Here is a 12,999-nt window from a genome sequence, read left to right on the forward strand (position 1 = left end):
AACAATGATGCTTCTATTTGCCTTGCGGGGGGGCAAACCCCTGTCACTTCATTATACAGCATCTGCTCACCTCCAGCCACGTGGCAAGGGGACAGCAGGCTCTGCAGCTGATTTTTGTGGATTTCTTTATATTTCACGAGACAGGGGCTCTGATAGAGCTGCTTTACTAATGGCCAAGATGTTGCTATCTGTGAGAGCCGGATTTCAGGACCCAAGAGGAGGTTGGGAACTTGTGCTTTAATGAACCTCATTTCGCTCAGAACTTGACAAGTCAGTACCACACTCTATGGGCAGCCTAAGGACATGTCAACTTTGTTATTACACTTTCCTTATTTCTCTATGTCCCGAAACTCAGACCCAAATACTGCCGAGACAACAAGTTCCAGGTCAAGACCTAGAGGAAAACACTCATTAAAAACAGAGAAGTCCTGTTTCTGAGACTAAATGATCTCAGGAAGGTGGCGACTTGCTTCAAGCCTCAGCAATCTTTCTTATTTTTAAGAGACAGCAAATTACTTTTCCAAGAACTTGGAAGATGGCATAACCCCCAACTTATTTATAATGCATGTGGAATAGAAAAGTCTAAAGGAGCATGTTACCAATTTATAAACTGCCTTTGCTGCCACGTGACAGAGATTCTAGCTTGTGATTTCAGGCTTACAGCCACTGTATTACCCATTCATCACAATTTATCTCCGATCAGACCTACCAAACTCACTTCCTTTGCTCCTTGCTGCTCTGGAAGGGCCGTCTCCAGCCTGCCCAGGTACCCGCATAAGACCTTTATCAGGGAGGAAGAAAGCGTCATGAACACAGAACTCATGAACACACGCGTGTCTGCAGGGCATTCTGCTCCAAGCACGTGGGCTACAGACGATAACAAGGAAGAAGTCTCTACCTGAGAAAGGACAGGGGCACAGTCTCACTCACCCCATCCATGCCTGTGGGGGGAGCTTTGCCTGCTTCTGGAGGATGTCGCGCAATGGCTGTGCACACCGGTCACTGATGACCCAGCTACTCTGGAATGTGCCCCAATGCTATCCGCTCTTATTCCTGCTGTTTGCCTGTGCCAAGCCCTGTGTCATCATCGTCTTCCCAGATGTCCCAGCATCCTGATTTTAGCTTCCAGATCTCCCACATCATGGCTTCTGCTTGCCTGCTAGCCTTTCCCTTGCAAGGCTTGGCTCCAGCCTGGGTTGGTTTCCCTGCCTTTCTTTCTTATCTGCACTTACATGCACAAGTGCTTTTCCTTGTACCAACTGACCTTCCAGACATCAATCCTCCTGGCCAGAAGCTCCCTGTCTGCAGATCTTCATGATTCTGACCTGATCTGCCCCGTCCAAAGCCTGCTTAGTACCCGGGGAACGGGGCAGCTTCTTATCTCTTCCTGAGCCATACTACAGGAAGTTTAATTCATACACTGAAAGACCTGTAAACACACAGTACACCGGACCCAAGTCAATGTAAGTTTAAAAACCTATCCTAAAGCCAGATGTAAATGATTATGGTTAACTGACATTATTATGATCCTTTATAAATATGAGTGTTTCAGATCAGAACTGTCTGCTCTTCGGATGGAACTGATGAAACCATGCTTTACAATCCGGCTATTTCAGAGAAAAAGACAATTATAAGCTCATTAAAGCCCAGTCCCTGTGGAATGCTGGTGCCTAGCTTTTTGGCCGAGAAACACTTGTTCATAAATACACATGCGTGTCTTCCACAGTATAAAGACTATCCAACTAAAATTAAGATTCCTTCAAGGAATAAGCATATTCCAGATAATCTGATTTCAAGAAGTTAATGAATCTAATGCTCTTTTCATTACACCATGTTGCCTTTTACATCCGAAGTACAGTAGTTTCTAGTTAAATCATTTACCCCTATGCTAACGTAATGTTAAAAGGAAAAAGAAGCTGCGTGATTTACCATAATCATCAAAGCCCATTTAAAGGCCAAGGGTGACCACTAATTCCTTAGGAGTTTTCCTTAATGTTTATTTTCCTTCCTTCACGGTTTGGTAAAACAGTATCTTAAAAAGCAGAAGAAACCGAAAAGCCGTTGTTCAGTTTTCACGTCTTTATTTTTGGGGGAAAAATGGTGCTTTACTCTCATTTTTTCTATTTTAATCATGCAAAATTAAAATCTGACATGAAATTACACATTTTGGGTATCATTTGTTGCCTGAAGCAGCAAACTGCTATGGAGGTGCGATGGTGAGACGTGGGCAGCATTTGCAAAGCAAGGAAAAGCTTTAATCCACACTCTTTGCTCAGTACCTGTGGCTCTTTCAGAGCAAAGCTAATTAATTGTCAATGCTGGGTGACACGCTCTGTGGTTAGGGGGCTTCTTCTTTAATTAAATTTGAATATAAATCTCTCCTGCTAAACAGTGATTTCTTTTTTTCCCCCTTAAATACCAATATTTTTATTTAACAAATTATTTACTACGGTTGAAATCTGAAGAAATCATTAAGTAAGTTATTTCAAAAAAAGAGAATAATTTGCATAAGATCCCTGGATTGTAACAAATAGGTATCAGGCACAGAAGTAGGTTGGAATCCCTGCCCCTGGGTCTGCTGAGAGGCTGGGCTGCCCCAGACAGACCCTGGGTGGTTGTTTAGACGGCTGGTTCCTTAGCAGCTCCACTAGAGGCAGAGAGGTAGAAACTTACATCCCCTCCTCCTGTTTTTACTTTTGTCAAGAAGCCTGGCATGGGGTCTATGCAGATAACCAAAAACCAAGGCAAAAGCCCACTGTACAGTAAAGTGCACTCATCACAGGCCCGGCAAAGCTCTGAGATAAACAACAAAGGCAACTTTTGTTTTTAATGAAGTGGAGAAGTAATATTTTCCTAGTTAACTCTGTAAACTAACCTGGGCCATGTTAAACTGCATATTTAACTAATGTTTAGTTTACTGGAAATCTTATTTGCAAGCAGGTGAAATTTATAATATACAAGATTATAATTTTTAATGCTGTGGGTACTCTAAGCTATTAGAATTCTAAGTTAAATAAACATATTTCCATTTATTTTGTAGAATCTGAGGCATAATCACATTTTAAATAGGCATGTAGGCTTAAAGTACTGCCTCGATTTCACTAAAACAGTTTTAATTATAACCATAATTTTTTGACACTAAATCCTTGGCTAAGAGTAAAATCATTAAGTCTGATATTATTATAAGGAAAATAATATTTATGTTCTGATAGACCTTCCAGGAACAGATTGTGAAAAGAAAACACTTGTTTTCTAAATCAGGATGCCATCCAGCTGTGTCTGCCAATATAGTCATGTGCAGTTGGATGAATATAACTCGTGTTATATAACCAATCAATCCATCATCTTTTCCTTGTGTGGATTCCCACGTTTACACAACAGATATGCTTCGACAAACTGCTTGTAATTTGAGATTTCATAAATTGAATCTTATTTCACATTGATTTCTATCAAATTTCAGAGACATCTTTATGAATGGTATTCAATTGAGAATAGGTATGAATATCTTTAAATACCTGTGCCTGCCTTCTACTCCAAACAGATCACTAAAAATAAATGCAGACTCGTTCAAAAGTATAAAGATACACAGACATGATTCCCGGTGCATAAGTAATTAGCAGAATTGGCTAAGAAATATATCAGGTTCTTCACTTTTTACATCAGGCATTGACTCCCTAGACAGAAAGCACTTGTTTTCATCTTAACGTAGGCCTTCACTTATAGCATTTGAATAGGAAAATATTTGATTCAGGTTTGCAGTTGTGAGAGTCTTCTGCATGCAGATGGCACCTGGAGTTGCGAGGGTAGATGAGATGGACCCAGGGAGGTGTAGAGTGGAATGAGGCAGATGCATGAGAAACCTCGATACTGAACAAACAGATAGAAAAAGAGAAGATTCCAAAGGAGAAGCTAGAGAGATGTGGTGGAACAAGTGGTTAATAATGTTAAATGCTCCTGAGAGACCAAAAAAGACCAAGAATACAATGGATTAATATTGATGACTTTAATGACTTTATCATGGACCTTGAACAGAAGCACAGGAAGATGGAATACGTTTCAGTGGATTGAGAGGTAAATGAGGGCTGATGTAAAGATAAAGGTTCCACGTTCTTCTTTTTAAAAGTTAAATTATGAAAGAAACAAAAAAAATGTAAAATAGTAAAATTTTAGGCCTGTATCTAAATGCCTTATACTGAATTATGAGGCTATAGTATGGCTTTGTTTTTTTTATACAGGTTACTACAAAAGAATCCATAAAAAACAGTTGTATAGCTTATAAAAATTAAAGAAAATCTATTATCTATGCATTTATTTATTCATGTTATTCCATAAACACTTATTGAGTGCATACCATTTACAGGTTACTAGGTGCTACCCAACGTTCCCTAGATAAGGATCCATTGAAAGAAATATTCAAAGAAAGACTAGGAGCCTCCAGACAAATCGTATGTGTCACTTTACTGGGAGAGGGTAACATAACCTAAATCTAATGTAAAAAACATAGAAGCTTTGGCATCAGGTAGGCTTGGTTCAAACCCTGGCTCTGCCACCTACTTTGATGTGTATATAAATAATGACACCTCCACCAAGAGTCTGCTGTGAAAACAAGGACATACCAGAAGGAAACGTAGCCATCAGAATGATTCGCACACACAAGAGCTCAACACATATTTTGGTTCCCTTCCTCTTTCTTTTATTCCTTGGTGATTTCTGTGCCTTAGCTTCCATAAAATTCATAGCCTAATTAATGTCCAAATGCAATAACTGACTTGGTCAAGGTCAAACCTTGTGCTTTCCTTCTAACTGCTTTCTAATATATATATCTTAGGATCTAATTTATTTCATAAATATTTAATTTTATAAGTCATTTAAAGTTATTTGGAGATGAAAGCCAGTGCGGCTGTGGCCTTTGGCTCTGGGTGGTCTGCACACCACAGAACTGTACCATCCTGCACAGGCACACAGCTGCCATGCCTTGCATGGGCCCTGCCCTGCCTGTGTGCCCAGCCCTGTGGCTGCGCCAGCCCATGGATCTGCTCCATCCCACATAGGCATGCTGACCAGTGGGTCCACTGTGTTCAGAAATCCTTTTTTATCTTGCACATATGAACTGTTACCTGCTGGCCTACTCCACACTAGCAGCTGCTCCACCTGGTACCTTGTGGGCCATGGGGCCACTACACCCTGTGGACCTGTTTTGCCCTATGCTGTACCATGTGCAGACCTCACTCTACCCATGCACTAGGCACCTCAACTGCCCACCTCCTCCATCCTGCATACACGCCCCATCTTGCCAGCAAGCTTCACCTTGTGTGTACACCTGGTACCAGGGGCTGGGCCCTGCCACAGCAACCCAGTGACAACCACAGAGAAAGAGGGGAGATGTGGTACGGCAGCAGAATTAAAAGGCTCAGAGTTCATCTGCCCCTCTCCTCCCTGATCAAACTTCTGGAGTAGGAATGAAGCTTGTCATTCAGGGACCCAACCTTATCTTCACTGAGCCATAGAGGCTCCCAGCAGAAAGGAACAAGTACACCATAACTATTCTGGTTATCCATCTTGAACTGAGAGAAGTGGCCCCCATGAGAACCCACCAGCATAAAAATTCTAGCAACATGAAAAAGCAGGCTGTCTCAGCATCCTCAAAGGATCACAATAGCGCTCCAGGAATCAACTCCAACCAAAAGGAACTTGTTGAAATGACAGATATGGAATTCAGATTATAGATGGCAAGATGAATGAAATTTGGTTTCTCAAAGCAGTAAAAAAAGATTCAGGACAGGATGAAAAATTCACTACAGAGACAGATAACATTAGAAAAGAGATAATAGAACTTAAAGAAATGAGATTCAGTTAGGGAATTTCAAAATACGTTAGAGATTTTTAAAAACAGAATAGACCAAGCAGAAGAAAGGATTTCAGAGCTTGAAGACAAGAATTTCAAAGTAACCCAGTCAGTAAAAAATGCAGAAAAAAAGAACAAAAAAGAATGAACAATCATTGTGAGAAATACGGGATTAAGCAAAGCAAATGTAAGAATTATAGGTACTCCTCAAGGGAGAAGAAAACACAGTAAGTACAGAAAACCTATTTGAGAAAATAATAGAGAAAAACTTCCATGGTATCATTAGAGGTTTAGATATCCAGATACAAAATGGTTATGAAACACCTAGAAGACACATAGCAAGCCGGATATCACCAAGATATATGGTTATCAGTCTTACTAAAGTCAAAGTCAAGGAGAAAATCCTACAAGCTGTGAGATGAAAGCAACAAATTACTTACAAAGGAAAACTCCTCAGACTAACTTCTGGTTTAGGGTCCCATTTTTAGTTGCTTTAAAAAGAATAACTGGCAGTGTAGAGTTTTGTATCCTGTAAAATGAAGATCATAAATGAAGGACAAATAAAGTCTTTCCCAGACAAGCAAACACTAAGGAATTTGTCACCACTAGACCTGCCCTATAGGAAATGCTTAATTGTGCTCTATACATGGAAAACAACTGATAGCCACGAATGTAAAAATGTCCATGGTTAAAGCTCACAATTCTTATTAAACAGAAACACAAGGAAGAAAACAAAGCAACTAGGTATCATTGAACATGATGAGCAGAACAGTATCTCACATCAATATTAACGTTGAAAGCAAATGGTCTTAATGCTCCTTTTTAAAGATACAGACTGGCTGAATGGAAAACACACCATAAGTAATTTCTTGTTCCAATAATCCCATTTAACTCACAAGGATATTTATAAACTAAAGGTAAAGGGATGGAAAAAGATAGTCTATGCAAATGGAAACCAAAAGTGAGCAGAACCAGCAGTCTTGTATCAGATAAAATAGATGTTAAATCAACAATGGTTAAATAAAAAATGCAAAGATGGTCATTATATAATAAAGGGAACAATTCATCAAGAATATATGACAGTCCTAAATATATATATACCTAACACAGGAGCTTCCAAATTCATCAAATACTACTAAACCTAAGCAAGGAAATAAATAGGAACATCATAATTGCCAGTGACTTCAACACTCTACTAACAGAACTGGACAGATCACCAAGGTAGAAGATCAACAAAGAAACACTGAACTTAAACAGTACTCCTAGAACAAATATACTCAATATATATGTATGGAACATTCTACCATGCAAAATATACATTATTCTCATCAGCATATGGAACATTTTCCAAGATACATCATATAATAGCCTACAAAACAAGTCTCAAAAAAATTCAAAAATAATCAAAATTATTTCATGTATTGTCTCAGATCATAGTAGAATGAAACTAGAAAACAACTCCAAAAGGAACTCTCAAATCTATACCTAGTCATAAAAATCAAAGCATCTGTGTGTTGAGGGATCATCGGATCAATGACAAAATTAAGATGAAAATTGAAGATTTTTTGAACTGAATGACAATCATGACGTAGCATACAAAATCTTAAGGGATACAGAAAAAGCAGTGTTAAGAGGGAAATTCATAGCTTTAAGTGCTTAACCTAAAAAGACAGAAAAGTCAAAACTTAACAACCGAATGTCTCATTTCAAGTAACAAGAAAGAACAAACCAAACCCAAAGCCAGAAGAAAAGAAATGACAAAGGTCAGAGGAGAACTAAATAAAAGGGAGACAAACAACAACAAAAATCAAGGAAACAGAAAGTTGCTTCTTTGAAAAGATACACAAAATTGATAGACTTCTACCTACATTAACCAGAAACAGAAAAGGACTCAAATAGTCTCAAATAGAAATGAAAAAGGAGACATTACAACTCATAGCACAGAAATACAAAATATCCATGAAAACATGAAAACCTCTAAACACACTAGAAAACCTGTAAGAAATGAATAAATTCCAGGATACACACAAATTTCTAAGCCTAAATTATGAAGAAATAGAAATCCTGAACAGAGGAATCACAAGCAATGAGATTAAAGTGATAATAATAATAAAAAAACTCCCTTCCCCCCCCCCAAAAAAATCCCAGGAACAGATTGATTCATAGCCCACAAAGAAGGCTTGATTCTACTAGAATTTATTCTACTAGGCCTACAAGAAGAAGTGGTACATATCCCACAGAAATTTATTCCATAAGAGAAAGAGGAACTATTTTCTACCTTATTCTATAATAGTATATCATATCACCTTGATGATAGCATAGCCAGGAAAGGATACAGCAAAAAAGGAAACTATAGACCAATATCCCTTATGAACACAGATGCAAAAGTCCTCATATAAAACTGGCAAATGAAATTCAACAGCACATCAAAAAGATAATTCATCATGATCAAGTGAGTTTCATTCCAGGAATTCAAGGATGGTTCAATGTTCCCAAATCAATAAACATGATTCATCATGTAAACAGAAACAAAAACAGAGACTACATGATCATCTTAATAGATGTGGAGAAAGCATTTGATAAAATCCAACACTCTTTCTTGATAAAAACTCTCAACAAATTAGGCTTAGAAGGAACATTCCTCAAAATTATAAAAGCCACCTATAACAAACGCATTGCCATTGAATGAGGAAAAGTTGAAAGCATTGTCCCTAAGAATTGGGATTTGACAAGGGTGCCCTCTGTGACCATTCCTATTCAACATAGAACTGGAATTCTCAGCCTAAACAATCATGCAAGAGAAAGAAAAGGTATCCAAAAAAATGAAAGAGGAGGTCAAACTATCCATGTTCACTGACAAAAACATTGTGCCTAGAAAACCCTAAAGTCTGCACTAAAAGATTCCTAGAATTGATAAACAAATACAACAAAGTCTCAGGTTACAAAAATCAATGTACACAAATCAGTAGCATTTCTATATACTATAAAAGTCAAGCTAAGAGTCAAAGAAAAAACTGAATACCATTTACAACAGCTATAAAGAAAATAAAACACTTAAGAATTTACTTAACTAAGAAAATGAAAGATTTCTACAAAACTACAAAACACTAATGAAAGAAATCATAGATGATGCAAATGGGAAAATGTTCCAAGCTCATGAATTGAAGGAATGTTGCTTAAATGTCCATACTATCCAAATAATTTACAGATTCAATGCAATCCTCATCAAAATACCAACATCATATTTCACAAACCTGTAAAAAAAATCCTATGCTTCATTTAAAACCAAAAAGGAGCCTGAATAGCCAAAGCCATCTTCAGCAAAAAGAACAAATCAGGAGGCATCACATTACCTGACTTAAAACTATACTACAATGCTATAGTAATCAAAACATCATGGTACTGGTATAAAAACAGAGACATAGACCAATGGAACAGAATGGAGAATGCAAAAATAAAATCATCTACCTATAACCAACTGATGTTCAGCAAAGCCCACAACAATATACACTGAGAAAAGGAAGCCTATTTAATAAAGGGTGCTAGGAAAACTAGATAGTTCTATGTAGAAGAATGAAATAAGACCTTTATCAACAACCATATACAAAAAATTAATTCAAGAATAAGACTTAAATGTAAGGCATAAAACCATAAATATTCTAGGAAACATAGGAAAAAACTCCTCCAGATGTCAGCCTAGACAAAGAATTTATGACTAAGGCACCAAAGGCAAAGGCAAATGTAACAATAAAAATAAATAGGAGTTAATTAAGAAGCTTCTGCACAGTAAAGGCAATAACCGGCAGAGGAAACAGACAACCTAGAGAATGGGAGAAAATATTCACCAACTATATATCCTAAAAAGGGCTAACATCCAGAATCTAGGAAGAACTCAAACAACTCAGTAAGAAAAAAAACAAGTAACACCATTAAAAAGTGGGCAAAAGACATGAACAGAAGTTTTTCAAAAGAAGATAGACAAATGACCAACATATGAAAAAATGCTCAATATCAGTAACCATAAGGGAAATGCAAATTAAAACCACAATGAGATACTGTCTGACTCCTGGTAGAATGCTCATTAAAAAGTTCCCAGACAATAGATGTTGGTATGGATGCAGAAAGAAATTCTTATATAGTGTCGGTAGGACTGCAAATTAGTATGACCTCTGTAGAAAAAAGTATGAAGATTCCTCAGTAAAGTAAATGTAGACTTACCATTTCATACAAAAATCTCACTATGGGGTACCCACTCAAAGGAAAATAATCCATTTTATCAAAAAGACACCCGTACCCCATCAATTCATGACTGGATAAACAAATCTGGTGTGTCTGTGTATCCCCCATATATCAGCCATAAAAAAGAATGAAATAATGTCTTTTGCAGCAACCTGGAGGATATTGGAGACCATTATCCTAAGTGAAGTATCACAGGAATAGCAAAGCAAACACCTCATGTATTTTCTAATAACTGGGAACTAAATGCTAGGCACACATGGGCACAAAGAGATGTCAAGGATATTGGAAACAAAGAAGAGGGCAGACAGTGAGCCATAAAAACTTACCTGACAGGTAGGATGAACATTGTTCTGGTGATGGACACACCAGAATAATAAAGCCCTGATTTAAGCATTATACAAGGTATCCATGTAACAAAAAAATGTGTCCCCCTAATATTTGAAATACAAAAAAAATTTTTTTTAAAGAAAAGAAAATGGAGGAAAGAATTATATACATTGAGACTCACGACTTAATATGTGCTTTTAGCAAACATGTATTTAGTATCATATAGTACTTTTATCACTTCTTGGCCTTTTGGCGAACACTAAGTTTAGTATGTAATCATTCAGTATTTCGGAGTTCTCTCAAAAAAAGCTGAAAAGAAAAACAGCCAAGAGTATAGGTTGTGGAGCCAATTGTCAGACTTAAGATCGTTTTTCTGCCACTCACAGCTTTGTGAACTTGGTCAAGTTCTTTAACTTTCCTGTACCACAGTTATAAACAAGATAAGAGTGGCCACATCAAGTGAGACTTAATAGCTGATATACAGTCTATATACAGTAGAACTTCTAGAGCTGACCATCGCCCTACACTGGAAACCTAAAGTTGACCTAATTTTCATCGTCAAGAATACATGTACACATCAGCACAAGAGGCCTATCTCCTTATGTTGACCACCTCCATTATGTTGACTATAGTTTGTTATAGTCCCTTGGGTGGTCAACTTATAGAGGTTCTACTGTATCTGTAGAACACACACAAACACACACCCATATTTGTTTATCCAGGACTTAAAACTTACATCCAAGTCAATATCGTAGACTCCATCACAATATCAACAGCTCTGGGGGGAATGATTCAGAAGTAAGAGTTGATTCAGAATACAGCAGGGTTGACGGCACAGGCGTCTCTGCCATGTTGCTCTTCAGGATTCATATTTTAAGAATAAGAAGATAATGTACGTACACACACACACACGTCTTAGAATAGTTCTTGACTTGTAGTAAACATCCAGGAAATGTTTGCTCCTATTACTGTCATAAGAAAACATTAACAGAGAGCAAGATGGTGGCCGAGTAACAGCTTCCTTGCATCTGGGCACTGTGAGTCTGGGGAGATAGGACTCCAGGCATCTCTGGATGGTGGGATCTACCTATCATCACCCCTGTGAGGATACAGGGAGTCAGTGAGAGACTTCTGGACCCCAAGAGGAGGACTAAAACAGTGGAAAAACGGCAAGTGGTCGTGTGTGTTCAATGGGTCTAAACTGGCCCACAACTATAAGTTCAGTAGCAGCAAGACTGCAAACCGGAAAGGCCTTACCTGTGAACTGTTTTGCTGTCTTTGGACTTGGCACTCAGTTGAACTGCCTTGGGGAGAGCCTGAGCAGGAGTGTGGAGAACTTTGGCCATTGTCTAGTGCCCCAGTCTGAGCCGCTGAGCCAGACGAAGCTAATAGTGTTTGCTGTGCGCCACAGGGAGCCATTATGAGTGATCTGCCTCGGTAAGCTCCGCCCTCAGGGTTGCAGAGCTAGAATCCAGGTGGGAGGTGGTAACCTAGCAGCCTAAGGGTGGGGTCTGAGCTGCCTTGCAGCCCTAACCCTCAGGGGCAGAGTGAGACCAGTTTTGGCACACTGGGTAAGTGAATAGCCACTTCAGCAGTGATTCCAGTGACAAGCACTTTCCTGAGAAAGCTTCTGCTCAGCAAGTTTACAAGTTCAAAGTGCCTTTTAAGAGGGCTGAAGAGAGATTTAGGGTGTCCACCTGCTGGGGTTTGAGAAATCAGCGGCCTCCAGTTGTATCAGAACTGTGATTAACATCTCATACTCCAGAAGACCACGTGTTGCCCAGACAATAATCAACAACATATACATACTGCTTTGTTTTTGGTTGTGGTTTTTTTTTTTTCTTTCTTGGTTTGGTTGGTTTTTTTCTTTTGTTTATTATGATGTTGATGTTGTTTTGTTTTTTAATTTCAACCTTTTCCGTACAGATCTTTTTTCTTTCTCAATTTTTCTAGTTTAATTATAATTTCCCATTGCTGCCTTTTCAACAACTAGAACTTCATTTTTGCTAGTGTTTCTACCGCTATTATTTGGTTTTTCACCCCATTTTATCCCGTAAAGTTTTCTGTTTGCTTGTTTTTGTTTGATTTATAGCATTTTTGTCTTTTCTCTCTACTTGGTGGAGGTGGGGTACTGTGTCTGATCAGGTTAGCAAAGAGCTGCTGACCTCAAGGGAACCACCCAACTGGGCACCCCCAGAAGGTGGTTTTTTTTTTTAAGGTTGTGTCAAAGAACCCTACTGTACACCTATATTGCCCTGTCTCCCTCTTTCTGTGCCTCTCTTCTTTTTGTCAATATTCCTTTTACCCACCCCCTCTCCTTTATTTTTTTTTTCTTATCACTTGGTCCTCCTTTCTTTCATCCCTTTCTTGCTCTTCAACCTTTTCACCCTTCTGGTCCTGTACCGAAAGAACTCATCGACCCCTTAGTCCACAGGCACAGGAACTTAAAGAGCAAGAGGAAGTGAAAGGAAAACTAGGGCAAGGAAACAGACAAAAGAAATCACTCATGAGGAAGAATCAGCAGAAAACTCCAGGCAACATGAAGAACCAGTCCAGAACAACCCCGCCAAGGGACCATGAGGTAGCTA

At 38.5% G+C, this 12,999-nt stretch overlaps 1 protein-coding gene across 2 annotated transcripts in view; it reads right to left on the reverse strand.

Moving 5' to 3' along the window:
* The window catches only part of KIF26B (kinesin family member 26B), a 490,005-nt gene that overhangs the window by 129,671 nt on the left and 347,335 nt on the right, over positions 1–12,999 (reverse strand). The gene's annotated exons all lie outside the window — the stretch shown is intronic.

The sequence above is a fragment of the Nycticebus coucang genome, chromosome 10 (assembly GCF_027406575.1).
Source record: "Nycticebus coucang isolate mNycCou1 chromosome 10, mNycCou1.pri, whole genome shotgun sequence".
Classification (NCBI taxonomy): Eukaryota; Metazoa; Chordata; class Mammalia; order Primates; family Lorisidae; genus Nycticebus; species Nycticebus coucang.